This window comes from Arachis stenosperma, chromosome 9 (assembly GCF_014773155.1).
Source record: "Arachis stenosperma cultivar V10309 chromosome 9, arast.V10309.gnm1.PFL2, whole genome shotgun sequence".
In the NCBI taxonomy this organism is placed as follows: Eukaryota; Viridiplantae; Streptophyta; class Magnoliopsida; order Fabales; family Fabaceae; genus Arachis; species Arachis stenosperma.
Window position 1 is genome coordinate 61,395,511 of NC_080385.1, and position 11,848 is coordinate 61,407,358.

The 11,848-nt window shown below is 33.7% G+C and overlaps 1 non-coding gene across 1 annotated transcript; it reads right to left on the reverse strand.

Moving 5' to 3' along the window:
* Positions 1 to 11,456: 11,456 nt before the first annotated feature.
* On the reverse strand, positions 11,457 to 11,564 carry LOC130953113 (small nucleolar RNA R71). Its single transcript, XR_009075285.1, has one exon. It is a non-coding gene; the product is annotated as a small nucleolar RNA R71 (small nucleolar RNA).
* Between the last annotated feature and the right edge of the window lie 284 nt (positions 11,565 to 11,848).

Sequence of the window (11,848 nt, forward strand, 5' to 3'; positions counted from 1 at the left end):
AACGTATGATGCACGAATACAGATATTTGGAAATGACATAGGACATTCGAATATGTGAATTTAAAATTTTGTTTATATTATAAAATATTTTTTGATAAATTATAATAATATTTTGATATTAAAATATAAATTAATTTTTTAATTATTTTTAATATATTTTTTAATTATGTAAAATATTTAAAAAAAATTGTTTTAATAATTAATAATATATACTATTTTTAAATTCATTTTAAGAATATATATTAAAAATAAAGTTTAACAAATTGACACGTGATAATATTTAAATATGTCAAAATATATTTAAAAATAAATTATTTTTATTAAAATATGATAAAACGTAAAAAATATACGTATTAGATGAATATTAATAAATATCATGTCTAAAATGTGTCTGTATATTATCAACACGATAAATTAAAGAAGTGTCTCTTCTTCATAGATGAAGAATTGTGTTTCTATTCTTATTATAAAAAAATTTCCAATAAAATTTACTTTATCCTATATTCGTGTGATCTTATGACCATAAACCAGCCAAATCTTCCACCTATCCACCTCTTGTTTGTTTTTATTTAATTGTAATAATTGCCGTCGAAGCTGATTGGTTGGTTTTGATTGCACTTCCCAATTCTCATCCATAAATATTAGGGCTATATTCTTTAAAATAAATGGGCAAATTAGATATAAATCTTTCCAGAGTTGTAAAATAAATAAATAAAAAAATAAATATAAAATAAAAAATATAAATAAAATATTTTGATATTAATATTTATTAATATTATTATTTTAATATAATAGAAATTATATTGCAACTAATTATGTTTATTAATTATGTTGCAACATATAGAGAAAAAAAAAGGAATGTTTGTTATATATGGTTGTTGTATGAAATGTTAAAGGCTTTATTTTTATTTATACACATACTAAATTCGTATTTTCAACTTTCGTTAATTTAAAAATTTGAACCTTTTTTCTTCTTGAAAAAATAACTGTCTAAATATTAATGGGTATTCACATTCATCCTTATCATAACACTCTTTTTTAGATGTTCATTTAGAATTATACTTCATTAAAATTTTACAAAAAAATTCGATGAAAAAAATTTTAGTGAAGGAAAAAAAGTACAATATTCTTTGAGAGTTGTCTCATTAAAAATCTTGTCAAGAAAAGTCCAATAGGGAGAAAAAGCTAACCAAGAAAAAAAGAATACAGTCTCCCACTCTTGTTGACATTATTTAATATCTCAAAATTGACACATCTCAATTTGATGTACCAATCTTTTAAAGGATGATTTGGGATGTGATTTTCTAAATAAATCTACCAGATTATCACTTGAACAGATTTATTGGACATCAATTGTTCTTTGATTTTGAAGATCATGAGTAAAGAAGAATTTGGAAGAAATATGCTTTGTTCTATCACCTTTGATGTATTCACGCTTAAGTTGAGCAAAGCATGTTGTATTATCTTCAAATAAAATAGTTGGAGTGATTTTATGGTCAATCAGTCCATATGATGACAAAATATATTGGATTAAACTCTTGGGCAAAAAACACTCGCAATTTGCTTCATGTATCGCTAGTATTTCAGCATGATTAGAGGATGTTACTGATATCATCTGTTTTGTGGACCTCATGATATAGCTATATCACCATATGTGAATAGATATCCTATTTGAGATCTTCCTTTATGTGGATCAGACAAACATCCTGCATCTGCATTGCCAACTAATTGTGACTTAGATTGATATGGATAAAACAGTCTCATATCAACTATTCCATAAAAATATCAAAAGATTTATTTGATTCTATTACAATGTCTTCTGGTTGGAGAGGAACTATACCTTACTAGTAAATTCATTACAAATGATATATCAGGTCGTATATTATTAGTAAGATACATTAGTGCTCTAATGGCGCTGAGATATGGTACTTCAGGACTAATGATATCTTCATTCCCTTCTTTAGAATAGAATTGATCATTTTCTACATCCAAAGACCTTACGATCATTGGGATAATTAATGAATGTGACTTATCCATATAAAATCTCTTCAAGATATTTTTCGTGTATGTTGTTTGATGCATAAAAATCTCATTTTTTGTATGGTCGATCTGCATGTTGAGACAAAATTTAGTCTTTTCAAGATCTTTCATCTCAAACTCTTCTTTAGAGCTTTTATAATTGTTAGAATATCTTTAGGGGTTCCAATGATATTTAAATTATTAACGTACATAATAATTATAATGAATCAAGATGCAGATTTTTTTATGAAAATACATAGGCAGATGTCATCATTCTTGAATCCGTTTTTAGCCAAATACTCAATAAGACGATTATACCACATTCATCCAGATTGCTTTAAACCATATAAAGATATTTGTAATTTAACTAAGTATAACCCCTGCAAATATTCATTGGAAGATTTAAATATCTTTAATCCTTCAAGAATTTTTATATAGATATCATGATCTAATGATCCGTATAAATATGTTGTAACTACATCCGTTAGATGCATATGTAGTTTATGGTATGCAGATAAATTGATCAAAGTATAAAATGACATGTTCCAAGCAGAGGTTGGAAGATTTGTTCTCATAAGTAAGGGTCTAGCAATCAATTGGAGTCGTTTAATAAGTGATTCTGCTAGTCCATTTTGTGTATGAACATGAGATACTGAATGTTCAATAGTGATACCATTGGCCATACAATAAGCATCAAAAGCTTGAGAGGTAAATTCACCAACATTATCAATACAAATTATTTTGATTGGATTTTCTCAAAACTATACTTTTAATTGAATAATTTGTGCAAGTAATCTCGCAAATGCCAAATTGCGAGAAGACAATAAGCACACATGTGACCATCTCCAAGATGCATCTAATAGGATCATAAAATATCTAAAAGATCCACATGGTGGATGAATAGGTCCACATATATCGCCTTGAATCCTTTTTTAAAAATTCATGAGACTCAAATCCAATCTTTACTGGTGATGGCCTTAAATTTAGTTTTTCTTGAGAACATGCAGCACAATAAAATTTACTAGATTTAAGAATTTTCTAGTTCTTTAGTGAATGACTATGGGAGTTTTCAATAATTCTCTGCATCATGGTTGTTCAAGAATGTCCCAATTGATCATACCAAATTATGAATTCATTTGAGATAGTAAATTTTTGGTTTACAATGGCATGTGACTCAATTGTATTGATTTTAGTATAATATAATCCAGAAGAAAGTGAGGATAACTTTTCTATCATAACCTTTTTATTTAAATCATGAGTTGTGATACATAAGTACTTATGATTTTCATCATTTATTATTTCATTATGATATCCACTTCGACGAATATATTTAAAACTCAATAAGTTCTTTAAAGATTTAGTAGACAATAGTGCATTATTTATTATGAATTTTGTTCCTCCAAAAAATAAAATTATACCTCTTTTAGAGCCTTCTATCATATTGCCTAAACCAATAATAATATTAACATAAACTTCTTTTGGTTTAAGATGAGTAAAATATATATATCTTGCCGCTCAAATTTCAATCTTCATTAATTTGATTCGTTTGAAAGCTTGAATTTTTTTTTATAAAAATGAACCATCCATCCAAATATTAATGAGCATCTACATTCATCTTTATCATAATATCAAGCACTAGTTTTATTTTGTTTTTAAGATTTTTTATTTGAATATTTTATTATAAATATTTTTATTTCATGTTATAAAATTATTTATTCTAAATTTTATGCCATTATACATAATTACATATTTACCACTGCATTAGTTATACATAATAATTTTACTATTCTCTCACTTTTTGCATTAGATAATTGTTTATTTTCATAATAACTAAAATATTTATTTGTCAGTTCAAATGTGTGTTTACACAGAAAAACCTTCTAAATCATGATGTCAATTAACCTAATACCTAATTAGGTTTGCACTCTTCAAGAATGGACGAAATGAAATCTAAAAAGTTATTTGCTTATTCTAAACTAAAATGAGATATTTTATTATTTAATTTGTATTTATGTGAAAAAAATGTATACATTTTACAGTATAATGTTTAAAATAGAATAACGGTTGAACGATTATAGTGTTGAATTTTTTTAAAGATTAAAATTTTCTAAAATGTAATTCTCTTATTAAAGTGAATGAATGAGTGAACTATCATAAATATAAGTTCCTTTGAGAATTTGCCCTTTTTTTATTTTTTCTATTGTAGTGTTGTTTTTTTTCTTAAAGATTACCAGGTCATGCCCACGGAAAAGCGTGGGTTGAGTAATTATTCTTTAAAATATTTTATATTTATATTTTAAATAAAATACTATTAAAAATTAAATAATATTATTGAATTTCTATTCAAATTAAAAATGAATATTTTTATTTTATTATGATAAATTATTTGAAATATATAATATTCAACCATCTAAATTCTCAAACAGGAGTACATATTTCTGTACTCAGGAAAAAAATTGAGCGAAAGAGAGAGTGGGAGCAAAGGATTAAGAACAAAACACGAAGAGGATGATGACCATACCGTTGGAAGAGATAAGGGAGAGAATAAGGGTGGGTGTGCACTCGGTGGCAAGGAGAATTTTTCGGGTGAGTTTTTCAAAAGTTTCAAAGGTCTCCTTTGGAGATAAAGTTATTTATACAGAGAAATTTAAAGCCTTTATACTTGTAGGATCTCTTTCTAGGGATGATATAGCGATAGTGATAGATAAACAGGGTGATTTTCAACTTCCGTATGTTAGATCCACAAAAGAGGCAAACTTCTGCTTGGCAGAATTTTATAGAGATGCCTTAGTGATCAAGGTTTTGGACAAGAATTACAGTTATACAGCTTTTTCACATAAGTTTCGGATGGTCTGGCGCATCAAAGGTGGCTTCGATCTTCTAGACATGGGATTTGGATATTTCCAAATGAAATTTGATACCGCTAAGGATCGAAAAAAAGTCATGTTTGGTGGCTCATGATTGATAGAGAGACATATGTCGCTGTAAAACCATGGGATGTAGATTTTTGACCATGTGAGGAGTCCTTCGGGTCAATGCCTGTATAGATTCGGATTTCGGAGCTTCCAATCTAGTGTTACCAAGAGCAGGTTATGATGCGTATGTTTCTACGATAGGTGTCCCAATCAAAGTAGACCTACCACCAAATTGACAGAGAGAGGGAGATATGTCCGAGTATGCGTTCAAATAAATTTGGAATTATCGGTGATCAAGAATATTATTGTGGAAGGAGTAACTCATGCAGTGGAGTATGAAAGTCTATATTTAATGTGCTTCTTGTGCACGTTGTGGTCATGATAAGGCACAATGCTTGGGTAGAATCACCACGGAAGGGAAGGGTGTTGATCCTGGCACCGCCAAGACCTAGGTTGATGAAAAGTCAACGCTAATTAATGATAAAAAATTCAAAAATCAAATGCAACGGATGATGTTGTGATAGGCGTGGTTGTTGGCGAGGATCACAGACCTAATATAAATGATGATTTATTGGCTAATAACTTACATGTGGTTCACATTGAAGAGGCATGTAGGAATGAAGAATTGAGCTTGGAACAAGTATTGAGGAAGGAAAAATATAAGATGGACCAAAAGCAAATTTTTAAGGCCCAAGGAAGGAAATACTCAAGCAAAGGTTCAAATAGAAAAAACAAGGCCCATGTTGCATGCTACTCTTGTTAACGAGTCTACTTCTTCACGAGCCAGGATCGAATCTCAAACCATGTTCAAGCAACGTGGGTCGCGTGTGAGGAATGGAGATGCGTCTGCGATGCTGTCTTCTAACCAGACCCCAGCGCCCCACGGCTCCTCCCTCCAAAAACAGCCAAGACCGCTGTCCTTGCAGAGCTCACCGACGGAGAAGAATGGAATCACTATGGTGGACACCTCCGCGAGGTTGCTACAGTGGTAGTGCCACTGGGAATGGAAGTCTTGCCGTCGAATGATGCAATGAGGGAAGGCAAGGATGAGGGAGTCTGTCCTGTAATTCAAGCCTCATCTAAAGGTTGGTGAACTAATTTTATATTCATTACTATTCTATTATTCTATTTTTATATTATGGATAGTTTAAATACAATAGTTTAGAACATTAGGGGTGCATCTAATAAGTTAGCTCGGGTGAATTACAAAGGGTTTCCTAGAGAATTTAAACTTGCTTTTTTTGTGGTTGAAATTCATTGTCCTTTTCAACACTTGAAACTGTTTTGGAAAAGGCTTGGTTATCATTCTATTGGTACAGTGGAGGCAACAAGGCATAAAGGGGTATATGGTTCCTTTCTATAATGCTGGATGCTTGCTGTAAGTGGGTAGATGCTTTTGATCAGTGTGTTATGGTGGAGTTTTAGTTAAATAATGTGATTTGGAGGTGTAGTGATATTTATTATAGTCCTTATTTTAATACTAGAGTTCTTCTGTGGGAGTATCTTGTGATTCAGTCCTTATCTTTTCGTGGGTCGTGGATCATTCTTGGTGATTTTAATGAAGTCCTCTTCTCTCATGAATTTAAGGGTTGCCATTTTTCGAGTCGACGTGCAGATCGGTTTGCTGCCTCATTAAGGGATAGCGATCTATTTGATTTAAAGACTATCAAAAGACGATTTTCTTGGTACAGAAGGGTGAAAAATTATGCTGAGGTGGCAAAAAAATTGACGGAATTTGTATCAATAATGGAAGGTTATCTCTATTTTCATAGGCATATGCAGAAATACTAAATAGACTTCAGTCTCATCATTGTCCATCCTAGTTCATTGTAAAGGGTGGCCCCAGTTGAAAAGGAATAGACCTTTCCGGTGTATTACAGCTTGGGCTACCCATCTAGGGTATAGAGATATTGTGACCCAGTCGTGGAGTCTGGCTATATATAGGTGCATGGCAAGCTTTTAGAAGTGCAGAAAACTCTCTAGAGTTTAATTCTAAAGTGTTCTGCAATATTTTTGTTAGGAAAAGCGAGTTGGAGCGCCAAATTAATTTCTTACAGAAGCGGTTGGAAGTGATGGAAGACTCTTTTATCTGGTAAAAAGAGCGACAATTGATTGAGGATTATAATAACACTCTTGTGCAAGAGGAACGTCTGTGGTTTCAGAAATTCAGTGAGTGGTGAATAAAATTCGGGGATAGAAATACTAATTTCTTTCATGTTTAGACTCTAGTGCAGAGGAAGCATAATGAAATTCATGGTCTCTTTCTCTAGGATAGGGCATGGGAAACGGATCCAGATGTCCTTTACAAGGAAGCTAAGTCGTTGTTTAAAAGCTTATTCCACCAATCAGAGGATGTAGATTTGGGATGTCTTGGTGAAGTGCTGTTTCCTTCCCTGAATGAGGATGCTTGCTGTAACCTTACAATGCTAGTACATTGGAGGCAGTTAAGTCGGCTATTTTTAGTATGCATTCTTTTAAGGCGTCGGGTCCTGATGGGTTTCAGGCTTTCTTTTTCAAAGAGTATTAGGAGATTATTAGTTTTGATGTTTAGACTATGGTTAGTGATGAGCGGATAATTTGTATACTTTTTGGCATTGTTTTTAGTATGTTTTTGTTATGATTTAGTTAGTTTTTATTATATTTTTATTAGTTTTTAATTAAATTTCACTTTTCTGGACTTTACTATGAGTTTGTGTGTTTTTCTGTGATTTCAGGTATTTTCTGGCTGAAATTGAGGGACCTGAGCAAAAATCTGATCCAGAGACTCAAAAGGACTGCAGATGCTGTTGGATTCTGACCTCCCTGCACTCGAAGTGGATTTTCTGGAGCTACAGAAGCCCAATTGGCGCGCTCTCAACGGCGTTGGAAAGTAGACATCCTGGGCTTTCCAGCAATATATAATAGTCCATATTTTGCCCAAGATTTGATGGCCCAAACCGGCGTTCAAAGTCACCTCAAGAAATTCCAGCGTTAAACGCCGGAACTGGCACCTAATTGGGAGTTAAACGCCCAAACTGGCACTAAAGCTGGCGTTTAACTCCAAGGAGAGTCTCTACACGAAAAAGCTTCATTGCTCAGCCCAAGCACACACCAAGTGGGCCCGGAAGTGGATTTTTATGTCATTTACTCATCTATGTACTAGTTTTCTATAAGTAGGACCTTTTACTATTGTATTAGGGGAGACTTTTGGGTAGCTATCTTTGTTTTATGCTATCTTAGACCTTTGGGAGGCTGGCCATTCGGCCATGCCTAGACCTTGTTCTTATGTATTTTCAACGGTGGAGTTTCTACACACCATAGATTAAGGTGTGGAGCTCTGCTGTACCTCGAGTATTAATGCAATTACTATTGTTCTTCCATTCAATTCCGCTTGTTCTTTATCCAAGATATCACTTGTTCTTCAACATGATGAAGGTGATGATTGACGCCCATCACCATTCTCACTCATGAACAAGGTGACTGACAACCATTCTTGTTCTACAAGCATCTGAGGCTTAGTGAATATCTCTTGGATTCCTGATTGCACGATGCATGGTTGATCGCCTGACAACCGAGTGCTCGCCTGACAAACGAGCCAACCATTCCGTGAGATCAGAGTCTTCGTGGTATAGGCAAGAACTGATGGCAGCATTCAAGAGAATCCGGAAGGTCTAACCTTGTCTGTGGTATTCTGAGTAGGATTCAATGACTGAATGACTGTGACGTGCTTCAAACTCCTAGCAGGCTAGGGCGTTAGTGACAGACGCAAAAGTATCAATGGATATTATTCCGGCCTGACCGAGAACCGACAGCTGAATTCCGCTATGCCGTGACAGGACATATGCAATCGCTTTCACTGAGAGGATGGGAGGTAGCTGCTGACAACAGTGAAACCCTACACAAGCTTGCCATAGAAAGGAGTAAGAAGGATTGGATGAAGGCAGTAGGAAAGCAGAGAGACGGAAGGGAAGGCATCTTCATACACTTGTCTGAAGCTCTTACACCAATGATATGCATAAGTATCTCTATCTTTATCTTTATATTATTTTCGTTCATCATTATATACATTTGAGTTTGCCTGACTAAGATTTACAAGATGACCATAGCTTGCTTCAATGCTAACAATCTCCGTGGGATCGACCCTTACTCACGTAAGGTATTACTTGGACGACCCAGTGCACTTGCTGGTTAGTTGTGCGAAGTTGTGTAATGCCATGGTATTGAGCTACCACGTTTTTGGAGCCATTACCGGGGATTATGAGAGTTGTGAAAAGTATTGTTCACAATTTCGCGCACCAAGTTTTTGGCGCCGTTGCCGGGGATTGTTCAAGTTTTGAGCAAGCTTTTGGTAACAATGCCTGGGATTGTTCTAGTTTGGACAACTGACGGTTCATCTTGCTGCTTAGATTAGGTATTTATTTTTTTTCGAAATTCTTGAAGATGAATTCTAGAGTTTCATGATGATTTGTTGAAATCTGGCTGGCTGAGAAGCCATGTCTAATCTGATTGGACCGAGGTTTCAACTTATCACCACAAGAGCTTGTTGATTTTCATCAATTTTGCTTTTGGAGCAGTGATCCGCTAAGGCTTGGCTGACCTTTGGTCATGTCTAGTGTTTTGGACCGAAGCTTTCTTTGAAAGCTTGGCTGGCTGTGAAGCCATGTCTAATTCCTGGACCGGAGTCTTAGACTAGCATTGCACTGATTCCTGGAATTCTCATTAAGAATTTTGATACCTTTTTCCACTTAATTTTCGAAAAAAAAAAACACAAAAAAAAATTACAAAATCATAAAAACCAAAAAAATATATTTGCTGTTTCTTGCTTGAGTCTAGAGTCTCATCTTAAGTTTGGTGTCAAATGCATGTTTTTGTTACATTTTTCGAATCCATGCATATATTTCTTTGTTTTGATCTTTGAATTCTTTTGGCTTGAGTATTTATGTGTCTCATATAGTGTCAGTAGTACACAAACTGCTAAGTTTGGTGTCTTGCATGCATTGTTATTTGATTCTTGTTGCATTTTGATTACTAAAAAATCCAAAAATATTTTTAATTTGTGTCTTTTCAAGTCAATAATACAAAGAATTGAAGATTCAGAACATACTGCAGAGGAATTATACAGAAAAAGCTGAGCATTCAAAAATGCCCAGTGAAGAAGGCAGACTGGCGTTTAAACGCCAGCCAGGGTACCTGGTTGGGCGTTTAACGCCCAAAAAGGTAGCATTTTGGGCGTTAAACGCCATAATGTATACCATTCTGGGCGTTTAACGCCAGGATGGTGCTAGGGGGAAGATTTTGTTTTCAAATCATTTTTTTTTAAGTTTTCAAAGTTTTTCAAAACCAAATCTTTTTCAAATCATATCTTTTCAATCAAAATGTTTTCAAAATCAATTTCTTTCCTTTTTCAAAGATACTTACTATCAATTAATGATTTGATTCAACATTTCAAGTATGTTGCCTTTTCTGTTGAGGAAGGTTTTATGTTTGAATCATATCTTTTCTTGTTAGGCAAGTCATCAATTTCTTTTTAAATCATATCTTTTCAAATTGTTTTCAAAACAAATCTTTTTAAAATGTTTTTTAAATCATATCTTCTCAATTATATCTTTTTAAAACCATAACTTTTCAATCAAATCTTTTTAATCACATTTTTTTTCAAAATAGTTTTCAATCAAATCTTTTTAATTTCTAATTTCAAAATCTTTTTCAAAAATCACTTGATTTCTTTTTTACTTTTAATTTTCGAAAATTATCAATCAAATTTTCAAAATGTTTTCAAAATCTTTTAATTGAATTTTCGAAAATTCTCTTCCCTCCTTCCCACATCCGTCTATCTATGGAGTACCACTCCTTCTAAATGCACAATTCGAACCTTATCTAATTAAAGTTCGAATTCTTCTTCTCCTTCTTCTTACTATTTCTCTTTTCCTCTGACACTTCAAGGAATCTCTATACTGTGACATAGAGGATTCCACATTTTCTTTTTATCTCCTCTTTCATATGAGCAGGAGCAGAGACAAAGGCATTCTTGTTGAAGCTGATCCTGAACCCGAAAGGACCTTGAAGAGAAAGCTAAGAGAAGTTAAAGCACAATTCTCTTTAGAGGACCAGACCGAATTCTTCAAGGAAGAAGAACACATGACAGCCGAAAACAACAACAATGCCAACAATGCAAGGAAGGTGCTGGGTGACTTCACTGCACCTACTCCTGATTTTTATGGGAGAAGCATCTCTATCCCTGCCATTGGAGCAAACAACTTTGAGCTTAAGCCTCAATTAGTTTCTCTAATGCAACAGAATTGCAAGTTCCATGGACTTCCAATGGAAGATCCTCATCAGTTCTTAGCTGAATTCTTGCAAATCTGTGACACAGTCAAGACTAATGGGGTTAACCCTGAGGTCTACAGACTGATGCTATTCCCTTTTGCTGTAAGAGACAGAGCTAGAATATGGTTGGATTCTCAACCTAAAGAAAGCCTGGACTCTTGGGAAAAGCTAGTCAATGCCTTCTTGGCAAAGTTCTTTCCACCACAAAGATGGAGTAAGCTTAGAGTGGAAGTCCAAACCTTCAGACAGAAGGATGGAGAATCCCTCTATGAAGCTTGGGAAAGATACAAACAATTAATCAGAAGATGTCCCTCAGACATGCTTTCTGAATGGAGCATCATAGGTATTTTCTATGATGGTCTCTCTGAACTATCCAAGATGTCTTTGGATAGCTCTGCTGGAGGATCTCTTCATCTGAAGAAGACGCCTGCAGAAACTCAAGAATTGATTGAAATGGTTGCAAATAACCAATTCATGTACACTTCTGAAAGGAATCCTATGAACAATGGGACTAGTCAGAAGAAAGGAGTTCTTGAGATTGACACTCTGAATGCCATATTGGCTCAGAACAAGATATTGACTCAACAAGTCAATTTGATTTCTCAAAG